The 26,676-nt window shown below is 37.3% G+C and overlaps 1 protein-coding gene across 1 annotated transcript in view; it reads right to left on the bottom strand.

Moving 5' to 3' along the window:
- Window positions 1-26,676, bottom strand: part of LOC123531401 (polypeptide N-acetylgalactosaminyltransferase 5-like) — a 97,209-nt gene that overhangs the window by 69,349 nt on the left and 1,184 nt on the right. The gene's annotated exons all lie outside the window — the stretch shown is intronic.

The raw sequence follows: 26,676 nt of genomic DNA, 5'->3' as shown, positions 1-26,676 counted from the left end.
CTGTCTCTATTATTAAAGCAATGATGTATTACTCTAAACTATGTGATGACAGCTTTGGTAGCTTCCACAATGGTGTATAACTAGCTTCACAAGTTTAGTTTCCTTCTCTAATAATATCAAAATATAAATGCATTTTTAAACTCAAGTACCTACTGATATTTTCAAATGTTTATATACATTTCAAAATAAGTGCATGCAAAAACAAGCAGCTTTTGACTGAGATTTAACTTATTCATACTTCCACTCATTTATCATCAACTTGAAAAGTGACATACTGGACATCCCCTTGTAAAAGTTTGTGTCTTGGAATGTTTTCAACACAGTAACTAAAACACAACAAGAACTTTTAATTTATATGTAAAGCAAATTTAAGCTTATAGATCAAGAAATATGCATGAGTTCTGCAGCAAATTCAATGACAGAACAAGTTAACATTTCTCAACCTTTTAAACCTATCATTTTCATATCATTCATATATTTGTTCTTTAGCCCGATTCATTTTGATAAGACTGTTAATATGAGGACACACCAAAATGAAGTCACAAACCTTACATACCCGATATAACCTATGTACATCAATATGGAAGAAGAAAATATCAGTAAAACCAATGGATGTTATTCATGCTCTGGTGAGCTACAAAGACCATGTCTCCCTGAATGTAAAGTCGTATAGGCAAAAAGTCAATAGGGGACAGGAGCAAAAGTCAAAGAGACACTGATGGTTGGCTGCAATAGGGATCATCTACTTGGCATGTCCAATCATCCCACTAAGTTTCAACATTCTGGGCCAAGTGGTTCTCAAGTTACGAATTGGAAACAGTTTTCCATGTGCAGGCCCCTGAGACCTTGACCTTTTATAGAGTGACCACAAAATCAGTAGGGGTCATCTACTCTGCATGTCCAATCATCCTATTAAGTTTCAACATTCTGGGTCAAGTGGTTCTCAAGTTATTGACTGAAAAGAGTTTTCAATGTTAAGCACCCTGAGACCTTGACCTTTGATAGAGTGACCCCAAAAACAATAGGGGTCATCTACTGTGTAAGTCCTATCATCCTATGAAATTTGAAGGTTCTAGGTCAAATGGTTTTCAAGTTATTGGCTGGAAATGGATTTCCATGTTCTGTCTGCTGCAACCTTGACCTTTAATAGAGTGACCCCAAAAGCTACAGGGGTTATCTACTCTGTAAGTCCTATCTTCCTATGAAGTTTCAACATTCTGGGCCTAGTGGTTCTTAAGTTACTGACTGGAAATGGATTTCCATGTTCTGTTAGCTGCAACCTTGACCTTTAACAGAGTGACCCCAAAATCAATAGGGGTCATTTACTCTGCATGTCCAATGATCCTATGGAGTTTCAAAATTCTGGGTCAAGTGGTTCTCTAGTTATTGATTGAAAACGGCTTTCCATGTTCAAGCCCCTGTGACCCTGACCTTTATCAGTGTGATGCCCAAAATCAATAGGGGTCATCTACTTGGCACTTGATTGAAAATGGCTTTCCATGTTCAAGCCCCTGTGACCCTGACCTTTATCAGTGTGATGCCCAAAATCAATAGGGGTCATCTATTTGGCACTTCCAATCATCCTATGAAGTTTTAACATTCTGGGTCAAGTGGTTCTCAAGTTATTGACTGAAAAGAGTTTTCAATGTTAAGCACCCTGAGACCTTGACCTTTGATAGAGTGACCACAAAATCAGTAGGGGTCATCTACTCTGCATGTCCAATCATCCTATTAAGTTTCAACATTCTGGGTCAAGTGGTTCTCAAGTTATTGACTGAAAAGAGTTTTCAATGTTAAGCACCCTGAGACCTTGACCTTTGATAGAGTGACCCCAAAAACAATAGGGGTCATCTACTCTGTAAGTCCTATCATCCTATGAAATTTGAAGGTTCTAGGTCAAATGGTTTTCAAGTTATTGACTGGAAATGGATATCCATGTTCTGTCCGCTGTGACCTTGACCTTTAATAGAGTGACCCTAAAAGCTATAGGGGTTATCTACTCTGTAAGTCCTATCACCCTATGAAGTTTCAACATTCTGGGCCTAGTGGTTCTTAAGTTAGTGACTGGAAATGGATTTCCATGTTCTGTTAGCTGCGACCTTGACCTTTAATAGAGTGACCCCAAAATCAATAGGGGTCATCTACTCTGCATGTCCAATGATCATATGGAGTTTCAAAATTCTGGGTCAAGTGGTTCTCAAGTTATTGATTGAAAATGGCTTTCCATGTTCAAGCCCCTAAGACCCTGACCTTTATTAGTGTGACGCCCAAAATCAATAGGGGTCGTCTACTCTAGTGCATGTCCAATCATCCTATGAAGTTTCAACATTCTGGGTCAAGTGGTTTTCCAGTTACTGATCGGAGATGGTTTTCCATGTTCAGGCCCCTGTGACCTTGACCTTTGATTGAGTGACCCCAAAACAATAGGGGTCGTCTACTCTATAAGCCCTGCCAACCTATGAAGTTTGAAGGTTCTAGGTCAAATGGTTCTCCAGTTATTGATCGGAAATGAAGTGTGACAGACGGACAGAGCAAAGACAATAGGGGGGAGACATAATTCTTTTATTCTTTCATCTATTAAAGCAATTAGCCATGCTCACAGGACTTTACAATAATAGCAAGACGGTACAGTCAGGAAAACAAGAATTGCCCAGTTTTACAGTCAATTTAGACAATTACTCTCCATTTAGACAATTACTTTTCGGTTAGCTATAGAGTTGGAGAATTTCTGTCTAGTTAGAGAAATACTTCCAGTTAGAGATTTACTGTTTGATTAGGGAGTTACTGTCTGGTTAGAGTTACTGTCTATTTAGAGAATTACTGTCTGAGTAGAGAGTTACTGTCCAGTTGGACAGTTAGTGTCTAGTTAGAGAGTTACTGTCTGATTAGAAAGTTACTGTCTGGTTACAGTTACTGTCTAGATAGAGAAATACTGTCTAGTTAGAGAGTTACTGTCTGGTTAGAGAGTCACTCACTGGTTAGAATTATTGTCTAGTTAGAGAAATACTGTCTGGTTAGAGAGATATTGTTTGGTTAGAGTTACTGTCTAGTTAGAGAGTTACTGTCTAGTTAGAGAAATACTGTCTGGTTAGAGTTACTGTCTGATTAGAGAGATATTAACTGGTTAGAGTTACTGTCTAGTTAGAGAGTTACTGTCCAGTTAGAGATTTACTGTCTGGTTAGAGAAATATTGTCTACTTAGAGAGTTACTGTCTAGTTAGAGAGATATTGTATGGTTAGTGTTACTGTCTAGTTAGAGAAATGCTGTTTAGTTAGAGAGTTACAGTCTAGTTAGAGAGTAACTGTCTTATTAGAGAGTTAATGTCTAGTTCGAGAAATAATGTCTATTTACAGGATTACTGTCTAGTCAGAGAAATACTGTTTGGTTAGACAGTTGTCAGATTAGAGAATTACTGTCTAGTGAGAGTATTACTCCCTGGTCAGAAAATTACTGTCGGGACCAGGATAACTGCCTGGAATGAGAAATTACTGTTGAGTTAGAGAAATACAGTCTGGTTAAAAGCCTACTGTCTAGTTAGAGAATAACTGTCTGGTTTGAGAACTACTGTCCAGTTAGAGAATAACCGTTCCATTAGGGAATTACTGTCTAGTTTGAGAATTACTGTCCTATTAACCCTTTCCCACATCGATACGTTTATCACCGTATCTATCAATTACCAAACAGAAACGTATTGACCCGTGTCTATCCGTTACCCGATAGAAACGTATTATACCGATTAACGGCCATTTGAACAGAATCGTTTTATCCCGTGTCTCAAAATCAATCGCTTTATTTTCGTTCTTTTCCTAAAGAAACAAATTCCGGATGTTTACTAACTCAAAATATGGGATTTCGTCATCATTATTTACGTACAAGATCATGTGGTTACTATTTAAATTTATCGAGTACTTTGCAAAGAAAGACACTGGGGTTTTTTCCTACATGTGCACGACGCTACGTCATGGAAAATTACTGAGAAAGCTGCTTGCAACTGGCCAGTTCGCGGGACTTTCCTCGTTCTAAAAATAACAACCATTTAACATCTAAGTATTTTTAAATGTGTTAGGTCATGAAGGTCACACGTGATACATGCAGATTTCCCCTAAACAACAATTACGATGGCTTGGATTTTATGGCCTTACATAACGGGAAGTGTTAATCAAAACAGAAGAACCGCGGCTTCCAAATATTTTATGACACCCCAAGAGTTAATTGCAGCGGAAGTCACCCGTGATGTACCGCCGTTTGATCATCAAAATATTACGTAATATTATCTAAAAATATTTTAATTTTTTGCACAAGAATACTGTAGTCGGTTACGAGTCTCGATCTCAGCGATCTTTTTGCACTTTCAGAAATTTTACGATCTGTTATTTTTGTAGTGTTATTCAGTTTGAAGGTTGTTTTTTTATATAAATACTTACCGATTCCGATTCGGAAGATGAGTCTGTTAACTATAAATCAAACTTTCAAACATCAAAATGAAATTGTATATGAATTTCAATGTGAAAGTAATCCAAAATAGAATTTTATGCCTAAAAATATAATTCCCTTACTTTAATACTTTATACCTTGGAAACTCATAGAGAAACTACAATAAATTTTGTATCATTGGAAAGAGAATTTAAATTGCTATAAACTTTATAGTGACAAAAATAATGTCAAACTTACAGAAAATATTAAAATAATGACATTTTTAACATAAGTGTGTGTAATCACAAAATAATGCCAACACCTCTGTTCAGATAAGACAGTCACGCTTATCAGCCATATACCGATTATTGATTATTGATTATCACTTATCAGTGTTATGTAAAAGAGGTTACTTTGGCTTCTGTTCTGTGTGGCAAAGGGTTAAGGAACAACAGTCCATATAGAAAATTCTGTCCATTTTGAGAATTACTGTCAGATAAAGTTTTCTTTCATAGCACCAAGGGTGTTACATGGAACACACATTTTTATTTTACTTTCATTACTTGAGGGATAGATTACCTCATGTAAGAGACTGTCTCACAAGGATTTTATGGCCCCTTACACAAATGCCAGACATTAATGGAAGCCTATTCTTGTGGCAGTGCCATTAAAGTGTCAACTTGCAGCAAAGGTAATTATCTGGGGGAAGTTCTAATATTATGGTTTCCTTGAACTCTAATCATAATCTCCTGTTACAAGAACTAGTGTTAACATTCATTTAAAATTAAACCTACATTGTGGTATGGTTAGGACATGCATTTATGTTTATGATTAAATCATCTTTTGTGCACTCGACATCTTATCTCGTGTGCACAACATCCTATCTCATGCGCACAACATTTTATCTCATGTGATCAACATCTTATTTCGTGCACACAACATCTTATCTCAAGCACACAACATTTTATCTATGTATATTAGGGCCCTTTGTGTGTATTGAGGCAAACAGTAAAAACATATGGACAAGTAGACAATTAAGGTCCCACCATAATTCAGATGTTATTTAAACTTCCCACAGGTACAAGTTTACCACATCATTTTGGAGAGCAGAGCATGCTATATTCAAAATTAAACAATGAGGCTTACTGCATGTGAGAATAGCAACAAATTGTAGTTCGATTGATATTATCAATTCCAAAATTGTCAGAAAATTTATAAAATTGCATACATGAATTAAGGGGGCAACCAGGAAATTTTTTGATATATGGGTGATTCTTAGCCTGCATATATACTAAACCTTTATTTTGTCAAGGATTTAAATTCATTCCTTTGCATCATCATGCTATGTAATAAGATGTCATGTGCACGAGATAAGATGTTGTGCGCATGAGATAAGATGTCCTGCATACGAGATAAAATGTCCAGTCCACGAGATAATATTTCAAGCGCAAAAGATCAAATGTTGTACGTACGAGGTAAGGTTCCAGCACACCAGATAATATTTTGAGCACACAAATAAGATGCTGTGCACACCATATAAGATGTCCAGTGCAAGAGATAATATTTCAAGTGCATGAGATAAGATGTTGTGCGTAAGAGCACCAGATAAAATGTCAAGTGCACAAGATAAGATGTCGAGCACATGAGATAATATTTATAGTGCATGCGAAAGATGTTGTGTGCTCAAGATAAGATGTGGTGCACACAAGATAAGATGTGGTGCGCTCCAGATAAAATAATGTGCGCACAAGATATTTTAATCATAAAACTAGAAATACATTCTGCATGCCCACGGGCAGAATGTCAAGCCCACCAGCACCTTTGGCCTCTAAGTGTGACTGTGACCTTAGACCTAGGAACCTTGTCCTTGTGCATGACACTCCGTCTTATATTGGTGAATATTCATGCCAAATTACATCAAAATCCCACCATGCATGAAGAAGAAATGCTCTGGACAAACTTCAATTTGTTCTTTGACCTCAAACTGTGACCTTGACTTTTGAGATAGGAACATGGGGTTTGTGCATGACACTCCTTCTCAATGAAGTAAACTTTCATGCCAAATATAAACAAAATTGGTCCATGCATGTCAAAGTTATGGTCCGGACAAAATCGAACGGACGCACACACATAAACCGACCTGCCAAAAGTGACAACTACATCGAGCTCACTGCAAGTGGGCTGGACAAAAATAAATTCATGTCCTAAACATACCACCATACTCCAAAAATCCAAAAATCATTAAAGTACAATTTTTTTTTCTAATAGAATCTTTAGACAAAAGAGCTTTGTTCTGTCTTAATGCTAAGCCAAGATAATAACTGTTATTAAAGAAATGTTGGAAAATGAAAAAACAAGGAAAGTGTTCGAATAAATATGTCATTCAAATTCAAAATGCACTAAATTTTTACTAAAGTGACACACCTACATTTGTATCAATTTTTCACAAGATCAGATACAAATGGCCTTAAGACCAGTAAAAATACTACTCCTAGAGTCTATGATTTGACCTATTGAACTAGTTTTTAAGCAAAGTGTCCCAGTTTATAAACTGCAATAGAATCCAGTAAGACAAAGTCTGACCACCAAGCTGAGAAACCTTCCAGAGTTTTTCACTGAATGTCCATAAATTTTCATGAGACTTTTGAATATTCAGACAGTTTCTTTAGAGTTTGGTTTGTAATACTGTAGAAAATGAAGATCCATGAAGCAGATCCTTCCACCTATTCATGATAACAGATATTTAAGTCCTTTAAAGGTATTTCTCATTTTGGCTCTAGCAGCCCCTAAAAGAGGCCAAGTGCCCTTATCTGGACAAATTTGGGAGAGGACTATATAATGATGCTATAGATCAAATTTGATGAAGATCCATTATGTGGTTCATGAGAAAAAGTTGTTTAAAGGTATTTCTAATTTTGGCACTAGCAGCACCTAAAAGGGGCCAAGTGCCCCCATTCAAACAAAATTCTGAGAGGACCTTATAGTGATGCTACAGACCAAGTTTGATGGAAATCCTTCAAGCCGTTCATGAGAAGAAGTTGTTTGATGGTTTTTCTAATTTTGGCTCTAGCAGCCCCTAAAAGGAGCCAAGTGCCCCCATTCAAACAAAATTCTGCGCGGACCTTATATTGATGCTACAGACCAAGTTTGATGGAAATCCTTCTAGCCGTTCATGAGAAGTTGTTTGAAGGTTTTTCTAATTTTGGCTCTAGCGGCCCCTAAAAGGGGCCAAGTGCCCCCATTTGAACAAATTTGGGACAGGACCTTATAATGATGCTACAGACCAAGTTTGATGAAGATCCATCAAGCGGTTCATGAGAAGAAGCTGTTTAAAGGTTTTTCTATTTTCAGCTCTAGTGGGTGGCTAAAAGGGGCCAAGTGCCCCCATTTGAACAAACTTTATCGAGGAACTCGCCAGGATTCTACAGACCAAATTTGGTGTTATTCTGACCAGTAGTTTCAGAGAAGAAGATGTTTAAGTGAAAATGTGGACGCCGGACCATCCACCTATACTAATAGCTCACCCTGAACCTTTGGTTCAGATGAGCTAAAAATGCAAAGTTGAGTTATGGAACCTATGCAATGCCTGTCAGATCATCACAGTGAACAAGTGTGTGAAGTTTTAATCAATTCCCATTAGTGGGTACTGAGCTACCAGTTTACATCCAGAAAGTTTACCAAAAATCGCTCAACCTGTGAAGCCTATGCAGATGCAGACGCCAAGATGAATCCAATAACTCTACCTATTCTTCAAATAGTCAAGCTCAAAAATTTTGATGATCAAATAGAAAATGTGGCCTATGGAGTGTTAACAAGGTTTTCCATTCATCTTACCAACTGGCCTAGTTTTTGACCTAAATAAAAACCAGTGTCAAATTTGATCTAGACTGTATAGATACAAACATTCCGACAAGTTCTACTAATAAATTTTGATAATGTGGCAGTTGATCCCAACACAATCAACACTGTTTATTTTCCAATAAAAGTAAATCCAACGACTGCTTTACAATAGATCTGTGACGGATTATCTTTGAACACCCCTGGACTTATTGGACTCAACTGCCACATTATCAAAGCTTATTAGTATAAATATGCGGTAGAAAATATGACCTCTTGAACAGCAACAAGGTTTTCCAATTGTTTAACCTAGCAACCTAGTTTTTTTACCATAGATGATCCAGTAATGACCTTTTCTGTGATTTTATTGAGGGTAGCATACAGACAAGGTTTCATTAAGATTGGGCGAAAATAGTGACAACTAGAGTGTTAATAGTCAAATTGTTGACAAGGGACCACAGGCACAGGGCGATCAACAGCACAACAGCTCAAGCATTTTGTGCTCAAGTGAACTTTCTAGGGGGCTTTGATTGGAGGGGAAAGGGTGGGGTAATAACTGTAATTTCGGAGCTTGAAGTAATTCAGCAGAAAATCAACCAAGGACCATCTGCCAGCAGTTTCAGAGGCAATCTTTGCTTTCAATATAGCTGTAAGAGAAAACCAGTCCTGTCCACAGGCAGCCATGCCTTTCAACAAAATGATCTGAAAGCATTTGTCAGAGTGTCAGTCAAGGGAAACTGCTGTCAAATTATTATGAAAATGGACCAGTTCTAAAATTTTCCCTTGGGAATAAAAAATTAATTGTTTGATTCTCATCCTCACCTGCCCCCTATCTGAACCACCCCTGCCACAAAATGTTTTATAGATCAAAATCCATAAATCCAAAATTTTATGTCCAGATACTGATACACTTTAATAAACATTGCCTAAATCTAAAGTTTAAAAGAATATATTTGGCAAATTGTGATATTTAACAGCATTTGACAGTATCTGATATTAAAGTTTACAATGACATTACTTTTATTAACATGAATTAAGAGAAATGTTCATGAAAAATTGGCAGTTTAATGGTACCACAGGCATACACAATCTGACAACCTACTTTCTATTTCAGAACCTTTTAGAAAAAGATAAAAAAATATATTTTATATCTAAATTTGATTGCCATAGATTAAATATCTGTTATGTGGATTTTAATTTCATGTTCCAGGTCACTCTGACCTTTGACCTTTGGAACTCGTAATTAATAGGAGTCATCTGCTGGTCATGACCAACCTCCCTAATAAGTTTTGTTATCCTATTCCAAAGTGTTCTGAAATTATTGTCCGAAAACCATTTTAAATGTTCCAGGTCACTGTGACCTTGATCTGAGACCCTTTGACCGCAAAATCATAAGGGATCATCTGCTGTTCATAACCAATCTCCCTATCAATTTTCATGAGCCTAGGCTAAGGCGTTCTCAAGTTATCATCCGGAAACCGTTTAACTATTTTGTGTCATTGTGACCTTGACCTTTGACCTACTAACCTCAAAGTCGAACTTGACCTGTATTTTATCATGTTACAACCTTGTAGAAAAAATTATGATCCTAGACCCAAGCGTTCTCAAGTTATCATCCGGAAAACATTTAACTGTTCCGAGTCACTGTGACCTTGACCTTTGACCTACTGACTTCAAAGTCCAAGTTGACCTGCACTTCACGATGATACACCTTTGTACAAAACAATTATGATCCTAGACCCAAGTGTTCTCAAGTTATCATCCGGAAAACATTTAACTGTTCCGAGTCACTGTGACCTTGACCTTTGACCTACTGACTTCAAAGTCCAAGTTGACCTGCACTTCACGATGATACACCTTTGTACAAAAAATTATGATCCTAGACCCAAGTGTTCTCAAGTTATCATCTGGAAACCACTTAACTGTTCCGAGTCACTGTGACCTTGATCTTTGACCAACTGACCTCAAAGTATAACATGGCCTGCATTTCATGATGATACACCTTTGTACCAAAATATATGATCCTAGGTCTAAGCTTTCTAAAGTTATCATCCGGAATCTGTTTAACTGTTCAGGGTCACTGCGACCTTGACCTTTGACCTACTGACCTCAAAGTCAAACTTGACCTGCATTTTAAGATGATAGATCTGTGTACAAAAAATAATGATCCTAGACCAAAGTGTTCTCAAGTTATCATCCGGAAACCATTTAACTGTTCCGAGTCACTGTGACCTTGACCTTGGATCTACTGACCTCAAAGTCGAACTTGACCTGCATTTTATGATGATACACCTGTGTACAAAAATATATGATCCTAGGTCCAAGGGTTCTCAAGTTATCATTCGGAAACCGTTCAACTGTTCAGGGTCACTGTGACCTTGACCTCTGACCTACTAACCCCAAAGTTAAACTTGACCTGTATTTTCTGATGTTACACTTGTGAACCAAAAATTATTAAAATCGGTCAAGCCTTTCAAGAGTTATCATCCGGAAACCATAAAACCAAGGGACCGGCAGACAAGCTCACTCCTATATGCCCCCACAAACTTCGTTTTGTGGGGGTATAATAATTTGAATATGCAAATACACTGAAGCAACAGATATTCATTTTCCCTGTATTTTGTACAGGAAACAATCAGCTTTACTATCTCACTACAAGTAAAATTAACAATTATCATTAAGACATGAAATTATCTTTTTATATATATTAAAGGGTTTTAAATAAATAGGCAATTCAAAGACACAACTACGTACAAATGATTCAGCAGATCAATAGGGAACAAGAGTTTGCCAACCATGATGCATTCAGTAACTGCACAAGGAACAGAAATTGCGTACTATCACCTCTAATCAATAACTACAAGGTGTTTTTGTCACAAAAACATATGTCTCCCCACTATGTTTACCTATAGCTTTAGCTCTGGCAACCATTTTGTGCTGTGCAGTGGAACGTGTCGGCGACATGCACAACTAGGCTTGGCACTGATTACTCCTGTGAAGTTTCGCCGAAATCCAACCAACAGTTTGACCTGTGAATGCCTGACAAGATTTTTCTATCTAGCTCTGGCAGCCATTTTGTACAGGGAAGCGGAACCTGCCGGCGATATGCACAACTAGGCCTGGTACTGATCACTCCTACATCAAGAGAGACACAAAGGACACAAAGTTTTATACCATTAATGCAAATTTTTGACTTAGTGAAGGGCCATATCTCTAGTCTTGCAGAGTGAAATCCATTAAAAGAACTCAGGTGCACAAACTTACATGATGAATAATATTCCTACATTGTTTATTGACTCTTAGCTAAACATTATGATCTCCTAATATTTTATGACTCTAAATCAATACATTTTGAGATATATGCAACACAAACTTGTATGCCCTTTATGCATATTTTTGACTTTATCAAGGGCAATAACTCTTGTCCGACCACAACTTCACATGCTAAATAACATTCCTATTTATGTTTCATGACCCTAGGTCAAATATGTTTTTAATGCCCTTTTCATGCATATTATAGACTAAGTCAAGCCTCATAACTCTGGTCTGGCTAAACAAAACCCCAGGTGCACAACTTCACATGCTGAATAATATTTCTGTAATGTTTCATAATTCTAGGTAAAATACTTTTTTGAAATACATGCAACACAAACTTTTAGGCCCTTGTTAAAAATATCTTTAATATTGTTTTCACTAAGTCAATGGCCATAACTTGGTCTGGCTGTGTGAGATACCAATTAAAACACAAGATGCACAGAACCTTTAAAACTGAGCCTTCTATTTTACTTAATTTGCTAAAAAATCCTTCAAAGTATTTCACAAACACATGTTTTACAAAGCCATAATTAGTTTTCAGGAAATTCCTGCTTTCCATTCACTCACTGCTAGTAATAAAGCACATCATTAGGGAAACACATTTCTCTAACATGTAATGAATATTTAGCACCAAAATGCCAGAAAAATTAAATGTGAGACACTTTCAGATGAAATACTAAAACTTACTTGTTTATCCTGGCAGAAACATTGATAAACAAGAGCTGTCTCCATAGGATGACATATGCCCCCGATGGCACTTTGAATGAGTAGTTGAGGCTGATGTTAGAGTTTAGGACCTTTGACCTACGGAGCTGGGTCTTGCGCGCGACATTTGGTCTTACTGTGTCACACATTCATGCGTAGTTATTTTAAAATCCATGCATGAATGACAAAGATATGGACTGGACACGCCCATCAATGCACTATCATGAATAATGACCTTTAAAGTCTAAGTGTGACCTTGACCTTTGAGCTACGGACCTGGGTCTTGCGTGCGACATGTCGTCTTACTGTGGTACACATTCATGCCAAGTTATTTGAAAATCTATCCATCGATGACAAAGATATGGACCGGACACGCCCATCAATGCACTATCCTTTAATGTCTAAGTGTAACCTTGACCTTGATATGGACCGGACACGAAAATTGCGGACAGACTGACAGACCGACAGACTGACAGACCGACAGACGGACAGACGGTTCAAAAACTATATGCCTCCCTTTGGGGGCATAAAAAAATTTAACAAACTGTTTATGCCATTTTAATATAATTCTAAGTAATTCAAGGGCTTTAATAGTTTCGTGACTCTAGGTGAAATATTTTTTATATATATGCGATACAAAATTTTAAGCACTTTATGTGTACTTTTCACTAAGTCATAACTCTGGTCTGGCTGAGTGAAATCCAACACCAGGTGTGCAACTATACATCCTATATCATAACCCACTAATGTTTTATGAATCTATGTCAAATACTTTTTAAGATACATGTGAGACAAACTTTTATGTCCTTTTATGCATATTTTTGACTTTGTCAAGGGACATAACTCTGGTCTGGCTAATGAAATCTTTCACAAAACCCCAGGTGCACAACTTGTCATGCTGAATAATATTCCTGCATTTTTTTTTTATAATCCTAGGTCACATTCTTTCCAAGATACATGCAACACAAACTTAAAAGCCTTTAGGCTAAATCAAGGGCCATAACTCTAGTCTGGCTGTGTGAGATCCCAATTAAAACACCAAATCACATGCAAAACTTCTAATACTGAATAACAGTCCAGTAAGGTTTGATTACTCTGGGTCAAATACTTTTTGAGATATAATTAATCGCACAGACTGACATAAAATCTTATTGTAAAAGCTTTTGGATTTTCTTTTTTTTTGTATTTAACTTCACATAACATAATAATTTTCACATGTACTGGCAGAAGTTGTACAGTTAAAATCTGGAGTTGCTAAAACTCACTGAAAAAATCAATGTAAATGACATAAATCAGGCATATAATTAACAGTTTGTTCCAAAATCAGAAAAATGAAACCTTTCAGTTAGGCATCATTAAGCTTATATAGACATAAGTTGCGTTAAACACCACTAATTACTCTCAGAGGACTCCATAGAGACATGTTAATCATGCAATGCCCTGTCTCATCCTTAGACAACTTAAAGATATAGACCAGATACCCACTAACAGTGACTCTCTAAACTCATTGATTTTGTTCAATGTAAACATCGGGAATGTCTCAATTTCCGATCAGTGCTATAATTTTGTAAACGGCAGACAGGAAATTGACAGTGCCTACTGGTTGGCAACTATGTGTTTGCTTGACAATAAATTGCCTGTGATAAAGATCTGGACTTGGGTCGCAGTAAATAAACTGTTTGTGTAATTGTAGGATATGGCAAAGGCTTTGCATCCTGTAAAAGTAGTAATTTTCATCTCTCACAAAAGGAAGAGTTAGGCAAACAAATAGTTCTAGTATAACTGTCTAGGATGTTATAATAAAGCAAGACTGTTCAAACTGAAAGCTGCACAAAAAGAATCATGCTTATACAATGAAATGTACACAATAGAGACAGATAATAAGGTATAACTTTTTTTATAATTCTCTCCCTTTTTCACTACTCTTGTAGAAACAAAAGCACTTCAGTATCTTTGGGAAATTTAACAAAAAAAAATTTAGTTGTATGTCCATCTGAAGTTTCTTTAAAAGACTCAACTGAAAATGTAAGTTGCAGCAATTTGGTAGTAACCGCTACTTCATACCGTACAAACTTTAGATACCTATGTGAGGCCATGAGCAAGGAGCTAGATGCCAGGGTGTAGAGTGCTACACATAGTCATAGTTGTCAACCAAAAGGCACTGTCAATTTCCTGTCTGCCGTTAACAAATTATAGTGCTTATTATAGTGCTTATCGAAGACATTCCTAATGATTACATTGAACAAAATCAATGAGTTTTGAGAGTCACCATTATAGGGTATCTGGCCTATATCCTTAAGTTGTCTAAGGATGTGACAGGGCAACACATGATTAAATGTCACATTCCCTCTTGTGTCTATAGAGTCCTCTGAGAGAATGCAAAAGACAATTTTATCCTAACTTCATGCGAAACAAGAGTTCGTAGAACACGAAATGCCCCCCTTGATGCATTCAGTAATTGCACAAGGAACACAAATTATTTGGTCATTGTATACAGAAGTTCTACTGTTCTGGGTAAATGTGACCTTGACCTTTGACCTATTGACCTTAAAATAAATAGAGGTCATCTGCTGGTCATGATCAACCTCCATATTAACTTTCATGATCCTAGGCCCAAGCCTTCTTGAGTTATCATCCAGAAACCGTTTAACTGTTCTGGGTCACTGTGACCTTGACCTCAGACCTACTGACCTCAACATCAATGGGTCATCTGCTGGAAATGACCAATCTCCCTGTCAACTTTCACGATCCTAGGCTAAAGCATTCTTGAATTATCATCCGGAAACCATTTAACTGGTCCGTGTCACTGTGACCTTGACCTTTGACCTTAAAATAAAAAGAGGTCATCTGCTGGTCATGATCAACCTTCATATTAAGTTTCATGATCCTAGGCCCAAGCGTTCTTGAGTTATCATCCGGAAACCATTTAACTGTTCTAGATCACTGTGACCTTGACCTTTGACCTACTGATCTCAAAATCAATACAGGTCATCTGCTGGTTATGACCAATCTCCCTATCAACTTTCATGACCCTAGGCCCAAGCGTTCTTGAGTTATCATCCGGAAACGGATTGGTCTACTGACATACCGACATCTGCAAAACAATATACCCCTCCTTCTTCGAGGGGGGCATAATAAAGGGCAAACTCTAGGGGTACAATAGATTTTGCTTTATTAGGTCAGTGACTAAATAAACGTTTGTTGGACTTTTTAAAAAAAAAAAAAATTCAAAAGATGCCATCTTGTTTTTGAGTACAACTGCTAAAAGACATATTTATGCAATTACTTTTATAAACATGCTTTTATTAAGTACATGGGACCATGTCACTATTCATAGTGTATGCCTACCGTACTTGCAAATACCACAAAAAGTTTTTATAATGGAAATGCTCAGAGAAACGGAAAATGACTCGTCTATCGTGTTTGTCCAAGATTTTAGTTTTCTGCACATAAATGAAGGAATGGACTGTTATTGAATGAAACATTGAGGAAATGGTAACCTATTTTTCTGTCAAGCTATGGCTTGTATAAATTTCAAGTCACGTCTAACGTTTGCTTGGTGAGAATGGGTATCCGACTTCCAACTGAACTACGGATAAAACTTCACTTTGCAGCAAATAAAAACAAAAGCTCGTAAAACACGAAATGCCCCCCCTTGATGCATTCAGTAATTGCACAAGGAACAGAAATTATTTGGTCACTGTACACAGAAGTTCTATTGTTCTGGGTCACTGTGACCTTGACCTTTGACCTACTGACCTCAAAATCAATAGGGGTCATCTGCTAATCATGATTAACCTCCCTAACAACTTTCACGATCCTAGGCCCAAGCATTCTCAAGTTATCGTCCGGAAACAGTTTAACTGTTCCGGGTCACTGTGACCTTGACCTCTGGTCTCAAAATCAATAAGGGTCATCTGCTGGTCATGACCAACTTCCCTATCAACTTTCATGATCCTAGGCCCAAGCTTTCTTGAGTTATCGTCTGGAATTTGTTTAACTGTTCCGGGTCACTGTGATCTTGACCTACTGATCTCAAAATCAATAGAGGTCACCTGCTAATCATGATCAACTTCCCTATCAAGTTTTGTGATCCTAGGCCCAAGCGTTCTCAAGTTATCGTCAAGAAATGGTTTAACTGTTCCGGGTCACTGTGACCTTGACCTTTGACCTACTTACCTCAAAATCAATAGGGGTCATCTGCTGGTCATGATAAATAACCTCCCTATCAACTTTCGTGATCCTAGGCCCAAGCATTCTTGAGTTATCATCCGGAAATCATTTAACTGTTCTGGGTGACTGTGACCTTACTTACTTACATCAAAATCAATAGGGGTCAACTGTTGCTCTAGACTAACTTCCCTATCAACCCCACGTCAGATTCGAATCTGGGTCATATGTGGTTTAAAACTAGGTCACCAGGTCAAATCAAAGGAAAAGCTAGTTAACACTCTAAAGGCCACATTTATGACCATATCTTAAAAAACCTTGGTCAGAATGTTAATCTTGATGATATTTAGGTCAAGTTCAAATCTGGGTCAGGTGGGGTCAAAAACTAGGTCACCAGGTCAAATCAAAGGAAAAGCTAGCTAACACTCTAGAGGCCGCATTTATAATAATATCTTAAGGAAGCTTGGCCAGAATGTTAATCTTGATGATCTTCAGGTCAAGATTAAATCTGGGTCATGTGGGGTCAAAAACTAGGTCACCATGTCAAACCAAAGGAAAAGCTTGTTAACATTCTAGAGGCCACATTTATGACTGTATCTTTATGAAACTAGATCAGAATGTTAATCTTGATGATCTTCAGGTCAAGTTCAAATTGTGTCATGTGGAACAGAAATCAAGTCAGTTACAGTTTGAATTTTTAGGTGACATCTCCACTTAAATTCTCAGTAAAATAGCATTATAGTCAAAGTAGTTCCCATTTAATATCCCAGTCTTATCTGCTTGTGCACCAAACTGCAATCTATCTAGAACAAATAAGAAATAATTAATTGGGAATTAAATATAGAAAACTTAAAGCACGAATAAGTGACACCATCATAATTTTTAACCTCATATTCATTTATTATTGCATTTTATTACCAGCTAAGGGCATGTTGATGTTCAAACTATGCATATACAATATGTTTAAGTTATAGCCAGACATTGAAATATGATGAAAAAAATATGATAAATGTCTTCACACTCAATGTTTCTGTGACTTTAGCTTGTATGAACTTAGAAATTCTTCCTCATAATCAATTGTACTCTAAATTGTGTCATGTTTGATGCAGACAATACTTAAGGAAATTAATTAACCAACTCACACAGACAAGAAAAATACATTGCTTTCTTTGGTCCTTTGACTGTTTTATAACCAGTATGTTTATCATGGTAATTGCTATATCTTGTATGATAAATATGGCAGACAATTTTACACAAGTGCCACACAATAGGGGAATCATCTTGAAATTATCAAGATGGCCGGATGACAATCTCCATAAACATGCAATTTACATTATCATCACTCAATACATAATTAACATCTGCCAAAAAGAAAAAAGGTAGTATAACTCTGAAAAAAGTTCAGACTTCATCTATTTGGAGCATTTTGGATGCCAATTCTAATATCATTTATGTATTCGAGCAGTTTAAGCTACCATGAGACTAAATCTTCTCTCAGTCTGATTCTAGACTGGAATGACAGCCAAAGGCTATACATCTCTTTTTTGTTGTAATATCTATTTATTTCTTCCTCCTTCAACCAATGGTAGCTCTGGTCCATATATCAGCTGGTCATCCAGCTGAAGGAAGACAGTTTTCCTGTTTCTATTCTTGTAAACATATAAACACACACAGTGCAAACTGGACACAGTTAAACAAGAATTTGTAATGGGGTCCCCGCCTAGGGACATTTTCACAAAACATATTGCATGCCAATACAACATTTTCTAAGTAGGGAGTGTCTAGGGGTACGGACCTCCGTTTTTCTAGAGATTAAGGGTCATTTTACATTTCAAATTTTGTTGAAAATGAAATAACAAAACTTAATAACATTTCATCAGAATTCACCTTAAACTTGGATCTAAATGGTTTACAGATAACAACGTTTATCCGATTTGTTACATTTTCTTTCGGAACGTAAATAACCGAGGAACACCAAATAAATCCTGAGGATTTGAACTGGTAGAAAAAAAGATATAAAGATTAAACAAAATAATGTTAAATATATTGGGAAAAAACTATTTTTAATTGATAATTAACCCTTAGTGTATTTATGTTTTTCACACATTTGGTAGCCGTTATGATCGAGATACATGGGACGTTTTCACAAAAAGTTTCTTTTACTTAATGTCGCTTAATTGATTATTAAGCAATCAGTTCCGTGCTGATTATCATTATACTTTGTTAAATAACAAAATAAATTGGTGCATATTATAATGCCTAATTTATTTATTATTATTATTATTATTTTTTTTTTTTGCTGAATTTCAAATAGAATTCATTTAAGGGATAGATTCATTCATTAATCTAGCTGTTATCAACAGTTTATTTGACAACAAACTAATTGGCACGGAACAGAGTATTCATTTGGAGTTCCTCGGTTATTTAGGTTTTGAAATCGACGGTAAACAATCGGGTGAACGCTGGTATCTGTAAACCAATTAGATCCAAGTTTTAAGTGAAGACTGGTTAAGGCTTATTTGTTATTTCATTTTCAACAAAATTTAAGATATAAATAACCCTAAATCTCTAGGAAAAGGAGGTCCGTAACCCTAGAAAACCCCTAACAGGCTTGTCTAGAGGTACGGATCTGTACCTCTAGAATCAGAGGTAAGGGATCCGTACCCCTAGACACTTCCTTCTAAGTAATAGGGCAACATACTAACAATGTGTATAAATCATAACTATATATCATAATTCATGAAGACGTTATTAAGTTTGAAAATGTCTGGAAATCTATAATTGGTGAATGCTTTCAAATGCTTATATCTGTATTTTAAAGATTTAATGTGATTTTATATTTAAACTGGTAAGGAAAAATAAACAAGAGTTACCAACGTCCCCTGCCTAAGGACATACTGTATGCCAATACAGCATCTTGGCATGAACAAAAAATAACAAGAGTGCCAGAATGTCACAATATATGCCCATCATGTAGATGTTACAGTAAAACATATTCTGTATAAGTTTGGTAGACAGTAATTAAGCCAAAACAATGACATACCCAGTTAAAAATTTCAAGAATAAGCTATTTATAGTAGCAATAAAGGGAAGTAAGTTTTGTTTTTCTAAGTCCACAAAAAACTCCTTACCAGGTAAAGATACCTTAAAATACACCTAAAATTTGAAAGTAACATCTATGTTGTACCAAAGGGAAGTGGTCTTGATTTTTCCCTACAGCCAATTATAAAAGAGTTACAATATAAGTTATTTATAGTAACAACGAAGGGAAGTTAATAAAAAAAAAAAAAAAGTTCACACAAAAATCCTTACCTGATAGCAATAGGTCAAAATACACCTAAAAATTGGATGTAACATGCATGTTGTACTACAGAAAAGTGGTCTCCATTCTTTACTACGGCCAGTAATAAAAAAGTTACAATGTAAGCTATTTATAGTAACAACAAAGGGAAGTAATTCTAAATTAGGGACCTGGTTCTTGAGCATGACACTCAGTCTCATGATGGTGAACAATTGTGCCAAGTAACATCAAAATCCTTCCATGCATGAAAAAAATGCTCCGGACAGTCATTCTTGTATTTGACTTCTGGCCTCTAAGTGTGACCTTGACCTTAGAGCTAGGGGTCTGGATCTTGGGCATGACACGTCGTCTCATTATGGGGAACACTTGTACCAAGTAATTTCAAAATCCCTTCATGAATGGCAGAGTTATGAAACGGACAAGGAATAGACCCTGTTAACCATTGACTTCTAAATGTGACCTTGACCTTGGACCTAGTGGACTGGATCTAGCGAAGAACACATCGTCTCATTATGGTCAATACTTATGCCAAGTTATTTCAAAATCCCTTCATGGATGGCAGAGTTATGGACCGGACACGAAACAGACCCTGTTAACCTTTGACCTCTAAGTGTGACCTTGACCTTGGGGCTAGGGGTCTGGGTCTTGCGCATGACAGGTCGTCTTATTATGCGGAACTTATATGCCTAGTTATTTCAAAATCCCTTCATGGATGGCAGAGTTATGGACTGGACACAAAGTGTGACAGATGGAAGGAAGGACGAAGGATGGATGGATGGAAGGACAGCCTATTTCTATGTCCCCCATTTTTTTCTTTGAGAAAGGCGGGGGCCAACAAGAGCACCGAAATGCCGAGCAATATACGACCGAAGGTATGACCTCTGACCCCTAAGTGTGACCTTGACCTTGAAGCAAGTCATCCTAAACATGTGCTTTGCACGTCGTCTCAATGTGGTGAACATTTGTGCCAAATTTCTTTAAAATTTTTCAAGCAGTTCAAGAGTTACAAAGCGGACATGAAACAAAGTCATATGACCTTTGACCCCTAAGTGTGACCTTGACCTTGAAGCGAGCCATCCAAAACATGTGTTCTGCACATCGTCTCAATGTGGTGAACATTTGTGTCAAGTTTCTTCGAAATCCTTCAAGGGTTCAAGAGTTACAGAGTGGACACGAAATTGCTAACGTATGGACGGACACCAGCATCATAACATAATACGTCCCTTTGGGCGTATAAAAATATGCAAAAACACCTTCCGAATGTATGCTGATTCCCATGAAAAAATAAATATCTATATCTACAACAAGAGCTGTCTGTCAGAAAGTGCGCTCCACAGAGCCGGGGCGAGTAGAATAGCCCCCCTATTCTCCAAATAGTGGAGCTAATACATCAAAACCAGAACAACAACTTATGTTAGTTAAGCGTGAAAAATCCAGTGGCCTTGCTCTATGGCTCCTCATGTTACGCAGGCTACATTTTTTATTTTTCTAATTATGGTAGCACAACCAACATCATTTCAGGTGGTTTACACAATGCAATAAATCGTTCTTTAGATGAGGAAATACATTTTGTAATCATGACCCGACACTGCCTGTGAAACTATTTGGATAGTTCTTTTCTTATTTCTAAATGACAGATTTACATTTTATATGTAAAGCATCTCTTTTTTTCACACTGGGCCATGAAGAGAACCTAAAAGAATACTGTTTTTATCTAGAACTTTATGATCTGCAGGTACTTTAGATACACTTAGTTACGGTAAGCTTGTGAGACACAATGGCGTCTTAGCAACAAAGATAATGGATCAACGGATAACGCATGATCTTATTGGCCAATATTATTGGTTTGACTGACAGCTCAGATCTATGCATTAAGGTTCACTTTATATTTTCAGACAATACTACCCATACAATCATCAATTCATGCATACAAATACTCAACTGTTATATTTAACCTAGTAACCTAGTTTTTGACTTCTGGTAAATGACCCTAGATTTCTCTATGGCATGCACAAGGTTTTTCTTTGATTTGACCTAGTGACCTAACTTTTGACCCCAGATGACCCATATTCGAACTTGACCTAGATTTCGTCTAGGCAATCATTCTAACCAAAATTCATTAAGATTAACTGAAAAATACAGCCTCTATCACATACACAAGGTTTTTCTTTGATTTGACCTAGTGACCTAGTTTTTGATCCCAGATGACCCATTTTTCGAACTCAGCCTAGATTTCATCAAGGTAATCATTCTGACCAAAATTCATGAAGACTAATTGAAAAATACAGCCTCTATCGCATACACAAGGTTTTTCTTTGATTTGACCTAGTGACCTAGTTTTTGACCCAGATGACCCATTTTCGAACTCGGCCTAGATTTCATCAAGGTAATCATTCTGACCAAAATTCAGGAAGATAAACTGAACAAGAGCTGTCTCCGTAGGATGACACATGCCCCCGATGGCACTTTGAATGAATAGTTATGGCCGATGTTAGAGTTTAGGACCTTTGACCTACGGAGCTGGGTCTTGCGTGCGACACATCGTCTTACTGTGTCACACATTCATGCATAGTTATTTTAAAATCCATGCATGAATGACAAAGATATGGTCCGGACATGCCCATCAATGCACTATCATGAAAAATGATCTTTAACGTCTAAGTGTGACCTTGACCTTTGAGCTACAGACCTGGGTCTTGCGTGTGACACGTCGTCTTATTGTGGTACACATTCATGTCAAGTTATTTGAAAATCCATCCATCGATGACAAAGATAGGGACCGGACACGCCCATCAATGCACTATCCTTTAACGTCTAAGTGTGACCTTGACCTTTGAGCTACAGACCTAGGTCTTGCGCACTGCACGTCGTCTTACTGTGGTACACATTCATGCCAAGTTATTTGAAAATCCATCCATCGATGACAAAGATATGGACCGGACACGCCCATCAATGCACTATCCTTTAACGTCTAAGTGTGACCTTGACCTTTGAGCTACGGACCTGGGTCTTGCGCACTGCACGTCATCTTACTGTAGTACATATTCATGCATAGTTATTTGAAAATCCATCCATCGATGACAAAGATATGGACCGGACACGCCCATCAATGCACTATCCTTTAACGTCTAAGTGTGACCTTGACCTTTGAGCTACGGACCTGGGTCTTGCGCACTGCACGTCGTCTTACTGTGGTACACATTTATGCCAAGTTATTTGAAAATCCATCCATCGATGACAAAGATATGGACCGGACACGAAAATTGCGGACAGACCAACAGACCGACAGACTGACAGACCGACAGACAGACAGACGGTTCAAAAACTATATGCCTCCCTTCGGGGGCATAAAAATACAGCCTCTATCGCATACACAAGGTTTTTCTTTGATTTGACCTAGTGACCTATTTTTTGATCCCAGATGATCCATTTTCGAACTCGGCCTAGATTTCATCAAGGTAATCATTCTGACCAAAATTCATGAAGATAAATTGAAAAAAACAGCCTCTATCGCATACACATGGTTTTTCTTTGATTTGACCTAGTGACCTATTTTTTGATCCCAGATGATCCATTTTCGAACTCGGCCTAGATTTCATCAAGGTAATCATTCTGACAAAATTTCATGAAGATCAGTTGAAAAATACAGCCTCTATCGCATACACAAGCTAAATGTTGACAGACGACGGACGACGGACATTGAGCGATCACAAAAACTCACCTGAGCATTGCTCAGGTGAGCTAAAAAGCCTAAAGTAAGTATATGTCAGACACAGGGGCATGGCCATTTTTTTTACCTTAGGGCAATAATTTGGACAAGTATGGTAGAGTCAAACCCTTATATGACATGCCAAATATCAAAGCTCTACAGAAAAGGATTTTAAAAGACCTATTTTTAACCAAAAAGACCCATACGTTCAATGAATTGGAAATGTGAAAAGTGACCACAAAACTCTGGCGGCCATGTTTTTTGATAAAACAGAAAAATTTGACCAATATTTGTAAAAGGTCACAAAAGAAATTATTTTATAATCGGACTAACAGTTTTATACAGGAAGATTTTCTAAGTTTCTACTATATACATAACGGGAAAAGTGACCAAGCCCCCTGCCTGCCAATCATTTTTTGAGAAATCGGAATATGAACAATCTTGGTAGAGGGTCGCACAAGAACCATTTGTGTAAAATTATTTTAAAATTGGGCCAGCAGTTTCACACAAGAAGATTTATACATATAGGGAAAAGTGACCACACCCTCTGGCGGCCATGTTTTTTAACAAATCAAAATAATTTGAACAATCTCGGGCCTGCAGTTTCACACAAGACGTTTTTTTTTTAATTTCCACAATATACATATAGGGAAAAGTGACCACGCCCCCAGGTGGCAATGTTTTTTGACAAATTGGTATAATTTGAACAATCTTGGTAGAGGGTGACATAAGGACCATTTGTGTGAAATTATTTCAAAATTGGACAATCTGAAGAAATACCTTTAAATGACTTTTTCTCATGAACTGCTGGTTTGATTTTCATCAAACATGGTTTGTAGCATCACCATAAAGTCCTCTCTAAAATTTGTTCAAATTGGGGCTGTTGGCCCCTTTTAGGGGCTGCTAGGTCTAAAAATAAAAATAGCTTGTAACGATTTCTTCTTATGAATTATTCCATGGATCTTCATCAAACTTGGTCTGCAGCATCATAATAAGGGTGTCTTCAAAATTTGTTGAGCAGTTCATGAAACAAGAGGGCCATGAAGGCCCTGTATCGCTCACCTGACCTATTGACCTAAAGATCATCAAGATTAACATTCTGACCAAGTTTCATTAAGATATGGTCATAAATAAGTGTTAACTAGCTTTTCCTTTGATTTGACCCCGTGACCTAGTTTTTGACCCAACATGACCCAGATTCGAACTTGACCTAAAGATCATCAAGTTTAACATTCTGACAAAGTTTCATGAAGATACAGTCATAAATGTGGCCTCTAGAGAGTTAACAAGTTTTTCCTTTGATTTGACCCCGTGACCTAGTTTTTGACCCAACCCCCAAGATTCGAACTTAACCTAAAGATCATTAAGTTTAACATTCTGACTAAGTTTCATGAAGATACAGTCATAAATGTGGCCTCTAGAGTGTAAACAAGCTTTTCCTTTGATTTGATCCCGTGACCTAGTTTTTGACCAAACATGAACCAGATTCAAACTTGACCTAAAGATCATCAAGTTTAACATCCTGACTAAGTTTCATGAAGATACAGTCATAAATGTGGCCTATAGAGAGTTAACAAGCTTTTCCTTTGATTTGACCCCGTGACCTAGTTTTTGACCCAACATGACCCAGATTCGAACTTGACCTAAAGATCATCAAGTTTAACATTCTGACTAAGTTTCATGAAGATACAGTCATAAATGTGGCCTCTGGAGTGTTAACAAGCTTTTCCTTTGATTTGACCTAGTGACCTAGTTTCTGACCCCAGCTGACCCAGATTTAAACTTGACCTAAAGATCACCAAGATAAACATTCTGACCAAGTATCATTAAGATATGGTCATAAATGTGGCCTCTACAGTGTTAATTAGCTTTTCCTTTGATTTGACTGGGTGACCTAGTTTTTGATCCAACATGTATCAGATTCGAACTTGACCTAAAGATCATCAAGTTTAACATTCTGACTAAGTTTCATGAAGATACAGTCATAAATGCGGCCTCTAGTGTGTTAACAAGCTTTTCCTTTGATTTGACCTAGTGACCTAGTTTTTAACCCCAGCTGACCCAGATTCGAACTTGACCTAAAGATCACCAAGATAAACATTCTGACCAAGTTTCATTAAGATTGGGCCAAAATTGTGACCTCTAAAGTGTTAACAAGCTTTTCCTTTGATTTGACCTGGTGACCTAGATTTTGACCCCAGATGACCCAATATCAAACTCGTCCAAGATTTTATTGAGGGTAACATTCTGACCAAGTTTCATTAAGTTTGGGCCAAAATTGTGACCTCTAGAGTGTTAACAAGCTTTTCCTTTGATTTGACCTGGTGACCTAGTTTTTGACCCCAGATGACCCAATATCGAACTCATCCAAGATTTTATAGAGGGTAACATTCTGACTAAGTTTCATTAAGATTGGGCCAAAAATGTGACCTCTAGAGTGTTAACAGTCAAATTGTTGACGACGGACGACGACGGACGAGGGACACAGGGTGATCACTAAAGCTCACCTTTGAGCACTTCGTGCTCAGGTGAGCTAAAAAGGTCTTTTAAAGGTATTTCTATTTTTAACTCTAGCGGGCAAGTGTCCCCATTTGAAAAAAATACGGGAGAGGACGTTATAATGTTGCTACAGACCAAGTTTGATGAAGATCCATTTAGCGGTTCATGAGAAGAAGTCGTTTAAAGGTACTTCTAATTTTTGCTCCAGTGGCCCTTTAAGGGGCTAAGTGCCCTATTTGAACAAAACTGGGACAGGACCTTATAATGATGCTACAGAACATGTAAGTTTGCCAAAGATCCATCAAGCAGTTAATGAGAAGAAGTCTTTTAAAAAGGTATTTCTTTTTTTAGCTCTAGTGGCCCCCAAATAGGGGCCAAGTGCATCCAATTGAACAAACCTGAAAGAGGGCCTTATAATAATGCTGCATACCAAATCTGATGAAGATCCTGCGATGTAGCGGTTCATAAGAAGAAGTCATTTAAAGGTATTTCTCATTTTAGCTACAGCAGCCACCAAAAAGGGCCAAGTGCCCCCAATTGTATATAATTGGGAGATGACCTTTAAATGATGTTACAGACTAAGTTTGATGAAGATCCATCAAGCGGTTCATCAGAAGAAGTCTTTTAAAGGTATATCTATTTTTATAGTTCTAGTGGCAAGTGTCCCAATTTGAACAAACTTGGGAGAGGACCTTATAATGACGCTACAGACCAAGTTTGATATAG

Source organism: Mercenaria mercenaria, chromosome 11, assembly GCF_021730395.1.
Source record: "Mercenaria mercenaria strain notata chromosome 11, MADL_Memer_1, whole genome shotgun sequence".
NCBI lineage: Eukaryota > Metazoa > Mollusca > Bivalvia > Venerida > Veneridae > Mercenaria > Mercenaria mercenaria.
Note: the sequence above shows the minus strand (reverse complement) of the source record. Positions and strands in the feature narration are given on the sequence as shown.